Below are 17,801 nucleotides of genomic sequence, written 5' to 3' on the forward strand. Positions count from 1 at the left end.
AATTATCTAGATGGTATTTTTAGTTTAAACTAAGTTCAAAGAAAAATTCACTGTCCCCAAAATAATTTTATAAGTTTCAGAGCATATTTCTAGCAAATTCAATGCTCTGAATATGCATGACTGGGAACTCAGAGTGGGATGGGAGTGTATAGGGTACAGGGAACCAATCAAATGTAGATGAAAGTCTAATGGTTCTCTCTTAAACAGTTAGGAGTAAGGTACAGCAAAAACAAGAGACCTGTGATATCAGAGAAATCACACTATAGCAATCTGAGTAGATCAGGGACTCATTGCAGTACTGTATTAAAAGCATAATTTGACTTTTGTATTAATGATCAAGAAGAGGCTCAATTGTTTTTTACACTCTGATATTTTGAATACTGCCTTCCAATAACATATATAATATACAATTATTGTAGGCAATTAAGAAAATACAGAAAAATAATATATAACATTATTCTTTAAAAGCCAGGAATAGGTAAAAATAGGTTTTATAATTTTCTGAAAGTATTGAGAACTTGGCACCTATCGGTTTTCTAAAAGCTAATTCATTTCCAGATTCATCTGATTTTTGACTTAAAAGGATATTAATTAACTCGTAAGGAAGCACCGGAAGTGAGTTATTGCAGCAGACATACATTGTTAGGTCAGTGGCTCAGTGATTTCTTAAAGGATTCAGTCTGGCTTTCTGTTCTACTTTTTCTACACAGTATTGGTTTATCCCAGTGTTGTAGTTACAGAATGGCCACCAACTGCAATCAGGATTATATGTTTCTTTCAGATCCAAAGAAGATAACTTCACTTTCAAAGACATTATAGCTTTTTTTCTTTCTCTTAAGCAGTTACCCTTTACCTTCACCCCTGCTTGCTTCTCATTGACCTAAATTTGTCTAATTCTAAAACACCTAAACTAATCATTGGCAAGGGAGAAGGGACTTACCATAATAATGGATTAGACTAATTGTGGGCTAGACTGGAGGCTCAGGGTCTGTCCGCTTCCCCTGAGGTCCACAGGTCTCCTGGGGGAGACTTGGATACTGAATCAAATCGTGGATCATTAGGAAGGAAGCACTGGATAAACACTCAGTACTGTCGCTACAGGTGCATTAAGGAGCATGTGCTGTCTGAACTCTTTGCTTACAGGAAGCACCAGCAGCTTTCCCTGTCACTCCCAGGAAGTATGAGGTGGTGTCTGGTGGGTCTGTTCTCTGTCTCCTGTTCCAGCACCCTCGTTAGCAGCACTTTGATAGCTACTGAGGAATTTTTTTCCAAAAATTTTCTCGACACTTAATAGACAACTCTGTAGAATGAACTGTGTGGGCCATGAATGGAACAAACTTAAGTTTATATAAATAGTTTCTTAAATAAGCTTTACTTTGAAAAGTGTATATTCTCCTTCTGCTCTTCAGAAGATTTTTGTACCATGATCTCGGTAATAGTTTCATCCTTATTATATGGCTATAAAGGTGAAATATGACTCATGGGATTACTTACAAAGCAAAAATACTTACAGTTTTAAAAATCTCTGTATAGAAAATGCTAATTGTATATTTTTAAGCACCCATCATTTGGACTAAAATATTTAATCAACTTAAACCATTTCTTTCAGTTTTCAGATTTTTAGATATTAGCCAAATATTGAGTATCTGGGTCACACTGTCATTACAAACAAATCTAGGCCAAAATGGTTTATGCTTCTCAGTTGCCAGCTTAGTTCCTCCGTTTCCCTTTCAACTAAACTTTACTTGTTTTTGCGGAGTACTGTGTTCTTTGTATGGAATTGATCCTCTTTTGTCTTTTTTTCCCCCTAAATCAGGGTAACAGAGCACATAAATAACTATGCTTTTGGCTGCTATGTTTCAGAATTGTTCCTGTACAAAGGGCACACGTGCTAAATTATGCACTGCAGTGATAATTACTGTGTGAAACCTTGCTTAAGATGCTAGAGAAACTGGGTTTTGTTACAGGAGCTATAACATTTCTTAAAGAGTCAGCCTGTACACCGTCTGGTATTGAGAGTATCAGAACTCCTAAAGACCCTCTGATAATTTTAAATGTGAATTTGTTCCACTTGCCATGCTACATGGGGTAACATTTTTCTTCAAGTTAAAATGAGAAGTCTTCAGTGTAATGGTACAGAGAGAAGGGAAGAGAGAGGAAAAGTATATTGGAACAACAAATATTTCACCTGCATTTTTGAAGTAGTGAGGCTGTAAAAGTCTATTTTGAAAGGAGCATAGTTTATGGCAGTTTGTGTTAATACAGGGCCCGTAGTTTTCTGGTAATTAAGAACTTCATACTTTTCGGAATTTTTAATACTGTTTTTTCCTCCAAATTTATAATGCTTGAGTTCACACTACTGTATCCTGTTTTGAAGATACAAAATGATAGCATGTATACTTCTTGAAGGTTTCTAGATAAAATAGTTTATCATCACTGGATATTCGATTAGTACATTTCCAGAATAACAGATGCTTCCCTTCTTTGCTTGCTAAAATCTTTCATCTCAGCCATTCTCATTGTAAAGTGTCTTGGAAAGCCTTTCTGTTTTAATGATTCTGAATTGTTGATGAATATTTGTTAATACAGTGTCTCCAGGGGCTACTGAGGTATGTCATAGGGCCATTTGTCCTTACCAGTGAACAGTTCTCCATAGCTATTGTTCTTTTGCGTGTTGTTAAATGGTGTTTCTATTTTTCAAAGCTTGATATTAATTCATATGGCTACTAGCATGCAAAGAAGGGTATTTGTGAATAAAGTAAGAGAAAGAAGGTTCTTAATGGGCTTGAAGAGCACTTCAGTGAGGGAAGTACTTGGATTTTATGATGTTTTTTTATTTCATTTGATGCCTTTCTCTCTGTCTCATGAACCTGCCCCTTTGTGCCCAACACCCCCCCTTTTTTTTTCCCAAAAAGCATGGTACTTGGCACGTGTTCCAGGTAGTTACTGTAAGAGAGATGGGCTTGGATTTTGAAGCTAGACAGACACTGAAGACGATTATAACTGGATCATTTAATAGCACCAGAATCCTAGGTTCACAGGTGGAAAATAGACAATAGGCATGTTATACTTATATCTGAGGGTTGTGAGGATTAAAAATAATGGATCTTAAATCTAGTGTAGGAGATATCTTAACAAATGCTAGTTCCCTGTATGTTTTAAAATTAATGTCCCACTTACTTTGGAAATGACATTTGCCTACTTCATTCAGTATGATACTATAATGATTAATGAGTCAATATCCCTAAAATACAGTAGCTTGTAATATCTCTTTACTCAGAAATAAATGATATAGGACAAGATTTTGTTGATTAATTTGGTTGATCATATGAATAAAATAAGGTGGAATATTTTTGAAGACTGAAATACAAATTCAGAGGCAAGAAAAATATTTTTTTAATAAAATGTAGGAGACATTTTTTTCAGCCAATAGGACGAATCATGTTGAAATATTTTGTTGATATCTCTCAAGAGTTGATACACTACTAGTGAGTGCTGTTTCTTTAATGCAGAGGTAGGTGTTATTCTAGAAACCATGTAGAGGAGTTAAAAATCTCACAGAGTTCTCAAGACCATTTTGTATTTACCCTATTGCAGCAAGTTCCAGTAACCTGAAACAATACTACATGGGTGCTCTAGTAAACCACATATTTATTGTTACAAAATTTTATAATTGTCCATAGCTTTTAATTAATCCATTTACAGATCAGCTTGTAAGGATATCATTTGCTTAGTAAGTACTCTAAATACACATCTAGTGCCATTGAGTTTTGATGGTATCAGAGGGAAGAAACAAAAAGCCATAGCCTCTGCCTTTAAGGAGCTGTCTCACAATAATATGAACACCTTGATTGAGAAGTTCCATAGATGTAATGTGATGAAATACTACAAAATTGCCTATTAAAAACTTCCCAGAGGGGCGCCTGGGTGGCGCAGTCGGTTAAGCGTCCGACTTCAGCCAGGTCACGATCTCGCGGTCCGGGAGTTCGAGCCCCGCGTCAGGCTCTGGGCTGATGGCTCAGAGCCTGGAGCCTGTTTCCGATTCTGTGTCTCCCTCTCTCTCTGCCCCTCCCCCGTTCATGCTCTGTCTCTCTCTGTCCCAAAATAAATAAACGTTGAAAAAAAAAATTTTTTTTTAAAAACTTCCCAGAAATACTGGGAAGGGAATGGTGAATGGGCTGGAGGCAGGGTTTGAATGAGAATCAAAGATGTGATTTAAAATTTTTTTATGTTTAAGAATGATGTATGAAATTTAAAGGTGAGTTAAGTCTAAGAAAGCAAGGATTCTTACTTCCAAAGGAAATAAATGAGCTTTATTGAGATTTGTTCATAAATACAGACATGTGATTGTTGTGGTAGTGGTAAGTTGGAATTAATTTGTTTAGCATCATTGCCTGTTCAAAAGAGTTTTGGTGAGTGATGAAAGAATTTAGGTGTTGCCTAAGGAGTGGTGAGTGATGAAAGAATTTAGGTTTTGCCTAAGGAGTACTCTAACTTTTGAGACCAACTGAACTAAAAAGATGATGTGTTTCACTAGAAGCATCTTACGAGTTATGACTGAATAGACAATGAAATCTCAGTTGAGTTAGTGGCCAGCTTTTATCCTTACAACTAAATAAATCTAAGCAGTATTTTGACTATTTCTTTTTATATTTCCCATTTACAAATATTCTGAACCTCTCTTTCTGACCATTTATATATAGTTGGCATTAGTTATATCACCTGAAACAGTCAAGATAAGACTTCTTATTTCTAATGCTATCCATGTAGCATGCTTAAATTGCTAGACAATTTATGAAAAACAGGTAAAAGAGGGTGCCAGGAAGTGAAAGAAAAATAGAAGTAATATCATGGCAAATTCTAGGAAATTGTATTTTTTTATAAAAAGATTTGATACAATTTTATATATTCCTCAAACCCACGTTCTTAGTCTCTAAGAGTTTGGTGTAAGACTGAATGTATGCTATAAAGCATATAAAGAAAGTTCAGTTTAATCATACAGCTTTATTTCCCTAACTTTATGCACTGGTTCTTTGCATTTGCTGGGGCTGATTATATGAGTGTTTGAGATGTAGTTTGGAGGTTAAAAAGTTGAAATCTTTCTAAGAAAATTACATCTTTTTCTAGATACAACAGTTTCTTTCCTTGAATATAGTAATAAAACCATTTGTTCTTTAGGGGTCTTGATTTTGCTATTGACTAGCTGTGTCACTTAGCACAAATAATGTCATATTACTGGAACTGTTTCCTCATTTATAAAATTAGGGATAATGTTAAAATCTAAAACTCTTACAGATTAGTAGGACGTATTTTATCTATGATAGATAGATAGATAGATAGATAGATAGATAGATACGAACACATTGGCAGGTCCCTTGCTGTTCATTATTGCTGGAATGTGAAACTGGTTTTGTTGTGTCAGGTTCATTATCGATAATGTTATTCACACCAAGCAAATCATTCTGTGCTTTTTTTGATTCATGATTTTATTAATCTCATGGTACTCTTCAGGATTATGTGTCTTGTATTAAAAATTAAGTTACTGCCATGATGATTAGCATTACTAGAGTGAGTGACATAAGCAAATTTAAAATTATTTCTCTTCTACTGAAGGCCCATTTAAAATATATATATATATATATATATATATATATATATATATATATAGATAGATAGATAGATATATCTCCAATGTTCTGTAATTTCATTTGACTAAAGAATGTATCTTTGGTCTTATTCCAGAGTAAGGACAGGACTACTTCTGTAGCTGTATTCTGTAATTAATTTTTGCTTTGTGGGTTTCATTAGGCTAAATAAGAATAAAATGGTTGTATATTTTCTGCTTTAAAAATGTTCTTGCTATAAAGTCTTCTCAGATCAGCCTCACATATGACAAACTCATTCAAACAATTTAAGCTGCCCCAGTGTATTTGTTTTTTTCTTGAAAATCTCACCACTTATATGTCTTTCTGAGCTGTTTTTCTCCTTCCTCCACCCCCATGTTATGTTTTGGATTATAAACTTGCTGAGAAAGGAATTTCATCTTTTCTCTGTATCTCATAGTACCCAGGAAAGAATTCTGTTAGTCACTGAATAGTTTGCAAATGTTATTACTATTGAGGATTTTGGATTAAAATTATTGAATAAAACGGAATAAGCCTTTTCTAGGATATCAAATTGGGGGTCAGTGTGATTAACTCAAAGACATGGCAATTTTGTTAAGCTCTACACTTTGTGCCAAAGTTACTTTCTCTTGATTTTACCATAAATTGATTATTCACCTTATATTCTCTCTTACATAATAGTTTGGTATCAGGATATTGATAGCAGAAAGCCTGTCAGGGTGTAGGTTGGATAGATGTACATGTGTGTGTACACGTGTGCTCGTGTATGTGTATGAGAGAGAGTAGGCACATAGAATATGTGAGAATTGGTGTTACATGTTATGGTTAGCATTCTAATCTGAGTATTACATAACAATATAATTATGTGTACTTAATTTTAGACTATTATACTTGACCTTCAGAAATAACTTTTAATCAGTGGTAAATGCAATACCTCAGGACATGTTTTTCCATTCCTTTCATGTTTTCCTTTTAGCTTTATTCTGTTGTATATTTTCCAAACACTTAAATGGTCAAGGATAAAAAAAATTATTAAAATGGGTCAGGTTCTGTAACTAGGCAGAAATTATTGGAGCTCTGTACTATACCTTAATCACATATAGGAACAGTTTAATATGCCTAATATTTGAGAAGCATCAAAACAGACTGTGAAGCTCAACAACCATAAAGCTTCATGGTTGAAAATCATATATAATTGACAACCTTTACAAAGATTAGCTGTAATAATTAAGATGAAAAGAGCCTAAATTTGGTGCAGAAAAAGAGCTGAGTTGTTTTTGAACTATAATTAAAAGTTAGTATCCATACATTTTTGTCTTCTCAATATAAACAATATTTGCAGGCAGATCATGTCTTTTCAGTGTAACCTTTAACTTCTTATGGTACTACAAGTAGTTGATGATTTAGTAAATACTTTATGAATATAGATGATACCAGCAAAATGTTTCCAAATATTACAGTTAATATTTGGAGTGTTTGACAGGGTTCAAGTTTGCAACAGTACAGTTTATAGATATATCATTGAATAAGTGCCATCTTTATTGTGTGTTAATTTGGGTAATAAAATAATTGAGGGAACTTTGTTAGAAGAAATTAGAAGTTCACTTAAAACTGTTCTCGGATGATACTAGAATTTTAGAGGTTTTTTTTTTTCTTTTGTCTTAGCATTTCTTCTTAAACATAATGATTGCTTAAAAGGATAAATCAAAGTCACTCACTTTATTTTCCAGTTTAGAGTCATTGCTCATTATCAGTTGGTGGGTGTGGAAACAACTTAACGAAGTTTGGGTAATTTAGTTTCAGTTTAAATTCTCAACTGGCAATTGGCCGAAAACTCCCATCAGAAGACGTGAGCATCCAAATGTCATTTTGTGATTTGGCTACTGTCTGCTTGAATAGGAAGGCCCTATCAAGAAAAACTAATGGCGTGATTAACTATCAAAAGAAAATCAATGGTAAGAGTTTTCATTTAAATTATAATGTGTCTGTGTGTGTGTGTGTGTGTGTGTGTGTGTGTGTGTAAAGCATACCATTTATTATTTGAATTAAAATTTTAGAACTTTAAAAATCTAGGACATAATGCGAAATGTTTGAATTTATATGTCTGTGACTTACATTTGTAACAAAATACATGCAAAGAATGGTTTTATAGAGATTTTATATGCTTAATGTTGATAAGAAGACTAATTAAAAGTGTAAAAAATAAGTTATATAATTCATAATTGTTTAACACATTCAGGGTTTTTTTGTAGAGAACTAGTTCTCTTTAAAAAAATAGCATATTATAAATACTGCTTGTATGAAGTTTAACTTTTTTAAAAAATTTATACAAAACTGAATTTGTTAGTTTCATATATGCTTCTTACTAAAGTAAATGTCGTAAGTTTTGCAATAAAATAGTATATTGATCTCTGTTTTGTTTTTTACGTCCATTATAAAGTGATGGGTGGGGAGAAAGAAAGTATATCATATAATGAAATCCGCTTAGTTTAGCATTAGGTTTTTAAAACTGTATCATTGCTACAACATCTCTGTGGAAAATACTAAATTATCAGGATAGATGTTTAAATGAAGTGGAGTATCTGTTCATAATACAGCACACTATCAAATTTTGGTGACAAAATTCTGACATCTCTCCCCTGCCTTATACACATTTGCATTGAGAATATAATTTAAGTTTGGCTATATTTTAGTATGCTTCAAGTGACTTTAAACGTAATCTTTTTAGTCTCTTTGTATTTGTTTCCTAGATATCCCTTGATTTGGACATCTGTGTCCTCTCAGATTTGTGATTAGTCATGTTAACTTTGGACAGGAGTGAAAGTAGTAGCTTATAGAGGTTAAAATAAAAACATTTCTGTTTGTCAGAGCTTATTTCAGTATTCTCATGGACACAGATAACTGGAAATTGGGTGTTGAAGCTCAGATATTAATAATATATTGTGATTTTTGTTGTCACACTTACAATTTTTGAGATTGACATAGTTTGAGTAATTTGTCTTGCTCAATTAGAGGTGTCAAAATGATGGTAACTGAATGTGACCATGTTTTTAACTATTTCCTAGAGCTTAATAATAAACATACAGGAATAGCACATGTGGCAAGCACCTAGCACAGCATCTGTCATTATGTAAGCGTTCAGATGTTGACAGTGAACTAAGATGGCAACATCTGTCCTTCAACCCATCTACCTAGTAATTCCAGTTTTTAGAGATTGTCTGTTATGTGCCATCCATTCAGCTAGGTGCCAGGGATAAAATGTCACAGTTAAAAACAGAGATTCTTTCTAACTGCTCTTGAACTTCCATGTAGATAGTAATTACAGTGTAGAAAAATTATGCAGACAAATATAAAATTGCAACTGGAACCAGTACTATGAAAGGGCAAAAGTCGCTGAGAGTAGAAGCAATATGGTGGGTGTGTAAAGCACAGAACCCATACATTTACTTTTTAAAGTGAATTGATAACTTGTTTTAACTTTTAAAGTTTCTAATTCTATTTAAATGGGTATCTTCTAAGCAAGTGTGCAGAAAGACTTTTTGGAGAAATACATTTTTTATGCTGCTAGTCTATTTTCTTAGATTTCCAAAGAATTTACAAGAAAATAACATCAAGAATTTAGTCAACGTAGCATTCTTATGTGAGAATTTCAGTTAGAGGAGAGAATTCTTAGGGGATGTGTTATTTCAGGATTGAATAAAGTGAATGAGGACCCTGATTTCTTCAGCTGAATTTAAGTTAATTAAAGGATGTCAACCATAAAATAACTACTCTCCACTCTTAGCAACTGTTCCATTCTGTTATCAGCCTAGTACAGGGATTTATTTATCACTCATTTACATCATTGAGTTGTTACATGTAGACATTTCTTAATGACAATATGATTTCCTTAATCAATTTTTATCCCTTTTTGAAAGAAAAGAATGTAAAATTTATGTTTCTTTTATAAATTTATTCTAACACATATATTCATTAAATTTTTGCAAATAAAAAGGAAGAGTATTTGGATGCCTAATAAATGTTTACACTTTTTCTATGGGACACAGAATCTCATCTAAGGCAAAGACACAAGTGATGTTTGAAGAATTATGAAGTTAGTTTTTTTATATGTTAGATCTGTCAATATTTTTAGTTTTTTTAAATGTTTATTTTGAGAGAGAGGGGGCATGCATGAGCAGGGGGAGGGGAGGGACAGAGAGAGAGGTGAGAGAATCCCAAGCAGGCTCCATGCTGTTGAGCAGGGAGCCCCACATCGGGCTCCATCTAACAAAGAACCTTCAGATCATGACCTAAGCTGAAATCAAGAATCATGCACTTAACCAGCTGAACCACTCAGGCGCCCCATCTGTCAACATTTTTAAAAACTCTCATTGAAGACAAGCTTTTCTTTATTCATCTGATAGTATAAACAAATTGAATGCAATCTAGTATGCAATGAAAATTCAAAAAGCTTAGTTTTACAATAGAAATGATCTTTGCTTCATTTACTACTAAAATGTGTAAGCTATTTAAAGTATTCAATGAACATCTTTCTCAAATAGCAGAATCAAAATTAAGTCCATTGTTAACTTTTTACTTAAAATTATTATGTTGAATTTCATCTCTGCAGTGATGTCTAAATTTATTTTTTCCTGGATGTATTCAAAAGAAGGTCGCCAACCTCAGTATTCTGATTTGAAGTTCCTAGCTCAAATACTTAGGCAATTCCACTTAACAATGCTAGAAGAAAGAAGTCCTTTCCATACCTCCCAGGAGTGTCTTGAGGGAATTGTACCTTTCTGGGTAACATGCCTTACAGCGCTCATGACATTACATTTTTTTTGACAGCTCTTTTTGCTTCTATGCAGTTAGCTTTGATTGGTCTATGATGTCAGCTGGATGAGCATTTACCCATACAAAGATATTTTAAAAACATAGATAGGTATACATCACAGAATGAAGATAATACATTACGTTTATTTTACTGAAATCAGTAAAAAAATAGCCCTTGTTTCTGAGCAAACAAAGGTCTACCAGTAGTTATTCAGTTTTTAATTCTATTAACAAACAATGCAGTATCTGCTTGAGCGCGTATGTCGTAATATGATGGCTTCTGTTTAGAATTTTGGAGCTACTACTGTCAGAAGAAATGGTGATTAACAATGGTATTGAATTGGAAGTTTGAAAAAGGAAAATTTTAATAAAAGTTACTGTTCATAGTTGTGAGAAGGAAAAGAACATTTTTCAATTCATTATATAAGGAAGAACCTTTTAAATGTGGAAAATAAAATGGGGGAGTGCCTTCTAGAATTCATTCTTTTAAGAGTCTATGACAGAAGTTTGTAAAGAAGGAATTCTTGCTGATAACAATTATAAGTATTATTTGGAGGAAATTTGTGGCACATCTTAAAAATTAATATAGTCATATAAGTATATAAAATATGTGAAATAGATGTCAATAGCAATATTAAGCTACTATTTATGGTGAGAGCTTTACTAAATAAACAAGAGATAAAAGAGCCAATCCAATTCATTCATTCTATAAATTCTTACTGGCAAATTGCTTTATGTCAGGCATGGCATTAGGCTTTGGAGATATAGTCATGAATAAGACAGATGGGACCCTATAGTTTATACTGTCAGGGAAGATAGATATTAAACAAGTAATGACAAAGTTTAGTGGCTTGTGACTTTATAAAAGCAAAGCAGTTCTTTCTTAAAGATACCTTGAGAATTGATTTCTAGTATGCTGATCATTTAATCAGCTTACTTCATGAAATAAAGTGATTCATTTTGACTTAAAAATTGAATAAAAATTCTTTGGAAATCAGTCTTAGAAATTGGTAGAGACTGAAATATTCTTGGTTTTTATGTAGCTTACTTAAAACAAACTATGGAAAGACCTTCAAGTTTTTGAGTACCAAGAAATGTGAATATAAGCAGAATAAACTCATAACGCCTCATGTATGTCATATACTATAGATCATTTAATCAAGTTATTAAAGCAGTTTTACATGAAAAAATGTCAAAGTTGTAATGGTTAAGATGCTACACTCTAGAGTCCAGACTGGTTGGATTTAAATATTAACCCTGGCATTTACAAGCTTTGCAATTTTAGGAAACTTGTATAACTCCTCTGATCTTCAGTTTCCTCATCTGTAAAATGGGGACAATAAGAGTACATACCTTCTAGAAAAATTAATCGTTTGATGTGTCTAGAGCAATGTCTGGCACATAGAAAGTACTTAAAGGCTCCACATGTTACAGTTAACAACAATAAGAACAATGATGAAATAATTTCCTCATATCAAAATGTCCTGCCTAATTCACCGCGTTGGGCCAACTGAAGTAATTTCAGAATGTTGGCTTAAATATATAGGTGTTACACTACAAAGAACTATTACCTTTATTACTGCTAAACAAAATGTCAGTGAGAGTCTCACCCAAGTTTTGGGCCCTCTTTAGCAGCAATACAGCAATCACTCAAAGGCCTCCATAAATTGCCATCTCCAGGACCAAGGTTGTCTCAGCCTTTAATCCAAGACTCAGTCCATCCCAGGCATCATGGAACTGATCTTTCTTGTCTAAGAAAAGAAGTAACAAAGATCTTATTTATCCCATGGGAGATGAGTCTAAACCAGATTAGAGTAAGTTTGAGGAGGAAATGACTATGTTGATATTAAGTATTTTTTCCATGCAGATATCTAAAGAAAGAACTTCTTCCTATAATAGGTCTACAATATATTTGTGACATTTGTAACCTTAATCCTTGTAGCACTACTTGTTACTTTACTTATATTAGAAAACAAATTTTCTTTCATAAAATGGTCATATAATTCATTACTACTCCTATATGTAATTTGTGAAAATATTTTTAAATTTATAAAAAAATATTTTTATGTCGACTTTCACTATGTCTTTTAGTTTGATATCCTAGAAAAATGTAAGAGTTAAATAATTTTTGCTGAGTAATTCTAGTTGGAAAATGACTTCAGGGTGAAATTTAATATGACCTTTTCTTTGATCTATGATTCTGTGACTTAAGTCTACATAGGTAGAAGGAGAATTTATATATTTGTCGATTGATTCAGTTATAATAAGTGCAAGCAGGTACTCTAATGAATTGTTTTCATATTAAATATTTGAGTTAAATCTAATGTATTTCATAACCATCTTGTTTTTGTTTGTAATATGGGAATATTTTTCATTGTTAAGATGCTAAGTGAGAGAAAATTCTTTGAATGCTATAAGTGTGGTTTCCCATGACCATAGTTAGTTTAAATACGATCAGTCACGAAGTGTCTGTTGAAAACTTACTAGCTATCTACCACTTGCTAGTTGAGAATTGATACCATAGTGTTATGGTATCCAAAGAATTATGCCATCATTCTGTTTAGGCCCTAGGAAGACTAGGGCTATGAAAAGAATACTTAGACAAGAAGCAGAAAATCTGAGAACTACTTCCTGTTCTGCCACATATATCTTAGATATAAGAACCTATTAAAATTATGAGGACACTTAGCATCTCAGTCTCTTTGCTAAATATATGTCATGTATATATATGTGGGTGCGTATGCCTATATATGTATGTACACATCTGTATGTATCCATCCCAAATTTTTGCACCAAATTGAAATGAAGAGCTAAGAATTCAATAAGTTTTTTAATGTCCCAATATAACAGAGTAAAAAATTCTTTTCTGCATAATATCTTACATGATTCCTTCAAATGAAAATACAGTATTGATTTTTATGTATACTTTTTAGGATTTCTCAAAATTCTCACATAAATTACATACTGTTCCAGAACTTCACAAGGGGAATGTAAAATTTCTTTAGTCTGCTTAATTTCAAACTGATTTCCTTGTAAGTGATTAATTTTTTTCTAATAAAAATTTTTAATGGATGCCAAATTATGTTTTTATATCTTTGACTCGTTTTTACAAAAAAAAAAAAAAAACAGTTTTAAATAGCTGTAGCGGTCATTCGCAGCTCTGACATTTGCAACATTATTAAGGCATGTCTAGTTCTATAGCATTATGAGTTCTCAGATTAATTTTACTAATTCATTAAAAAGTATACTAAAGCATTTTAAGGGAAAAGAAATAAAGTGTAATTTATGTGTACACATACAAACTTGTTTGCTTTACTAAATGATCTCACAGACTCACTTAAACATCATTCCCTCCTGCTAAAGAGGAGAGGACTGGTTGGGAGTGGCTAATGGGAGCACCATGATATTATTTAGCTCTGCGTTAGTGTTGTATAGGTCTGTGTCCTGACTGGTATTGAGTCAGGTGAATGTTGGTTAAAAAATGTCATATGTATATATACACGCATGCACACACACGCTAACCATAAGAAGTTGTTTGGTATATTTATTGAACTACTAGGTGCTACTGTGGTCATAATTAGAATAATTTTTCATATAAAAAATCAAAGAATTAAAATTGATGCCATTTTAAACTTAATAGAAGACTTAACACCTATATTGTGAGCTACTTCATTTTAAATGTTAAAATGTTACAAGGATAACATTGAATGGAAACATTTTTTGGACAAGAATAACATTTAAATTTAAAAGTTATTTGGACAAGGGGTCTCTGGGTGGCTTAGTCGGTTAAGTGTCCAACTTCAGTTCAGGTCATGATCTCACTGTTTGTGAGTTGGAGCCCCACGTCAGGCTCTGTGCTGACAGCTCAGAGCCTGGAGCCTGCTTCAGATTCTGTGTCTCCCTCTCTCTCTGCCCATCCCCCTTGTGCTCTGTCTCTGTCTCTGTCTCTCTCTCTCAAAAATAAACATAAAATAAAAAAATAAAGTTATTTGGAGAAAATATTAAAGCAATCATATGAAAGCAGACTAAAATTTATTAAAAAATAAAATTAACAGAAAAAACTTTTTTGGAGAATTTGCTTAACTGTGGTGTCATGTGGAAAAATGTCTTATATATCATTAAGCAATTGTTAAAAATGAAGTCAAGAGCCAGCCAATTTAATAACCTAATTGCTGTGAAAATAAGGCCACAAGTCACAGTCACATCTTAAGCTGTAGAATTCTTTCTGTAAAGGGAGATTAAGTGATGACTGCTGTTCCCTGATGGACGTGTTCAACATGGCATGCATAAGGGCTGTACGGAAGTCTTACAAGCTGAAATGTGTTTTTGCCACATTTTACCCAGTAGAAATTCATCTAAAGTTTTAAGAGAAGCATATAAATCCAAATATCCCTGGGGATGTTAAACTTTCATCTGTCACTTACTTGAATACCTGAGTACCTATTTACTAAATATTAAAATACTATGCTTTCACAGTTAACACAGTGAGGCTGTAACACGCTACATCCTGTTACTTAGCTGAGACCAGTCAGTCTCATTCAGAGAAGGAAATATCAATTGGTTAAAGAAGGGGTCATTCGAATAATGGAACAGTTTTTAAAAATGCAGACCCAACTAATCTGTACTATTAAAATAAGAAGGCAGCAGCTTGAGTTTTTTGAGATACAAAAGACGTAAGAAGATACCAAAATAAAATAATTTACCTTGCATTCATTCAGTGTCTCCTACAAAATGTAAATCTTTTGTTTGTTTGGGGGGCACACGTTATTTTACTTTCCTGGAATTTTGTTTCCGAAAGTATTGTTGGGCTAGAATTAAACATGTTTTTCTGTACAGATACTTATATATCTGTAACAATATGAACAAGTCAGATTAATTTTAATTGTTTCTTTTGAGTATAATTGACATGAAATGTTACATTAGTTTCAAGTGTACAACATCCTGATTCAACAAGTTTATATACTATGCTGTGCTCACCTCAAGTGTAGCTACCCTCTGTCACCATGCAACACCATTACAATACCATCTACTATATATTTTTTTTAAGAAAAAAAATTTTAGTGACTCAATTGCCTGGGAAATGACCCTTTTTGGAGACCAGAGTGCTCATATTAGCTAAGGCAAACCCTTCCTGGTTGTCAGGTACTCAGGAAAACAAATTCAGTGAGTCAGAACTTATCTTGGCTGAGCGCCTGTTGTGTTTATTGGTGGATTTTGTTTTCATTATATGTTATTTTATTGAATATATCAAAAGTTCTATCAGAAATATGCTACTCTGTCTCTCTTACTGATGAGGAAACTGAGGTTCAGAGAGGCTGAGTGACTTTCCCAAGGTTGCACAGCTAGTGTTTAAAGTGGTTTGTAGGCCAAGTAAGGCAAAGTATAGAAAGCATTCATTGCATTTTATAGTTAGAAGACCATTTGATGTTTCAGTGTAGAAGTGGGAGTAAAAGGCTGACTACATTGGTTTAATGGTGGGTGAGGACCTAGAAAATGATTAAAACAGGTATGGGCAACATTTTGGAGAATTCTGGCTGAGAGAGGAAGTAGAGGGCTCAAGTAGGTAATTTGGGATGCAAAGGAAAGGTGGAAGGTTTGGAAGACACAGCTGGGGAGTTTGCAGACGGGCAAATGGGAAAAATTAATTTTAAAATGAACCTTTTAAAATGTGGGCACATCTGTTGCAGGACAGGCTGTCCTGTCTTTTGCCTCCTTGCTTTGTATAGGTCATGAATGTTTGGTATGTGGAAAGGTAGTAAATAATGGTTCTATTCTTACTTACACTAGAAAATATTTAGCTTACTAGGTGATGTTTCTGGGGGGCTGGATTTTAAGAACTTACTGTTAAAATTTTCAAGCATACACAAAAGAAGAGAGACTAGTGTAATAAATGCCCCCTATCTGTGGCCCAACTTTAACAATTAACCAAATTTTGCCACATTTGCTTCATCTACTTCCTCTTTTTTCCTTAACTGTTTTAAGATAGATCCTGTGTCTTAACTCTTTTTACTTCTACATTTTCCAGTATGCGCTTCTTTAAAGACATTTTTCTTACATAACCAGAATACGTTTCTGACATCAAACAAAATTAACAATAATTATTTATCACCTGATATTATCTCCCTATTCAGTTTCCTCCACTTGTCATTCAAAATGCCATATTACATTTGGGGTGCCAAATGCAAACAAGATCCAGATAGCATTTGGTTGGTAGGACTGCTCTGTAATTAAAATGCCTTTTCTTCCCCACTACCTGTTTGCTTCCCTTTCCCCTTTAACCTCCCTCACCCATTTCCTTCTCTCCTTCTCTTCCCCTTCCTTTCCTGTCCATGACTTATTAAAGAAACTTTGTAAGCTTTCCCATATAATATCCCCATTCTTGATTTTTCTGTCAGCTTCCCCAGTTAACTTATTTCTCTAACCTCTAAATTGCCTGCAAATTAGCAGTTAGCTCAAAATACTTCATTAGATTCAGTCTCAGGTTTTATTTTGATGCTGGATGGAAGGTGGACAGGAATACTTCAAACATGGGACTTTTTCTTCACACTGCATCACATCAGGGAGCACGTAGTGTCTGTCACGCTCTTAGTGATGCTGAAATTGGTCAGTGGTAACAGCCCATTCTCTCCAATGAGAGGTTTCCATCAACCTCTCCTCTCATTATTTCATCTCTTGCTGATTGTTCTGTGAATCAATTCTATCATTAGGGTTTGCAAGATAATGAATTTTTAATCTGCTACCCCTTCCACATTTATTAGTGGAACTTCTATAAAGAAGAAATTTCTCTCGTAAACTGTGGCTTTTGTATTTCCTGACATAGTTCATCCCAGAAAGAAACCTGGGTCTTAAATGCCTAGTTTAATACCGAAGAGTAACTTTGGGTACAAGGAGCACATAGCACTTAAGTTCCCATGTAATTGTAGGATTTTTATAGAGCAAAAGTATTTCTTAACGTGATTTTCATGAACATTGTCATTATTAGGATAACACTGCATAATCAATATGTTCAGTGTTGGCCAGATTGGAATTGGGGACCTTTTGCTGGTCCTGTCTAGTCAGATACACTGCTTTGTGTTAAGTCATGGATCATTAGTTGAACTTCAAGGAAAAGGAAGCTTTATTAAGTCAGCAAACTAAACAGTATCACCTAGCAGAATAGCAGCATAGGTGGGGATGATTTTATATTTCTACCGTCATAAATTCAAGAGTGAAACAGTCATCATTTTTATTATTAGTTTATTCAGCAATCACCATTAACTTCATTTTACTTAACACTGTCCATGGACAGAACCTGAAGAAGAAGAAATAAAACCAAAATACTTCATTTTTAGATGACATGATTGATTAGGAAAATCTATGGCCATC

General features: G+C 33.6%; 1 protein-coding gene and 1 long non-coding RNA gene across 3 annotated transcripts in view; both read left to right on the plus strand.

Moving 5' to 3' along the window:
• The window catches only part of ZEB1 (zinc finger E-box binding homeobox 1), a 199,395-nt gene that overhangs the window by 37,102 nt on the left and 144,492 nt on the right, over positions 1-17,801 (plus strand). The window lies entirely within an intron of this gene.
• Positions 1-17,801, plus strand: part of LOC116738182 — a 54,990-nt gene that overhangs the window by 14,423 nt on the left and 22,766 nt on the right. The window contains exon 2 of the long non-coding RNA XR_004343852.1: positions 7,422-7,579. This is a non-coding gene — a long non-coding RNA (uncharacterized LOC116738182). The remainder of the gene's footprint in view (positions 1-7,421; positions 7,580-17,801) is intronic.

This window comes from Lynx canadensis, chromosome B4 (genome assembly GCF_007474595.2).
Source record: "Lynx canadensis isolate LIC74 chromosome B4, mLynCan4.pri.v2, whole genome shotgun sequence".
Taxonomy (NCBI): Eukaryota; Metazoa; Chordata; class Mammalia; order Carnivora; family Felidae; genus Lynx; species Lynx canadensis.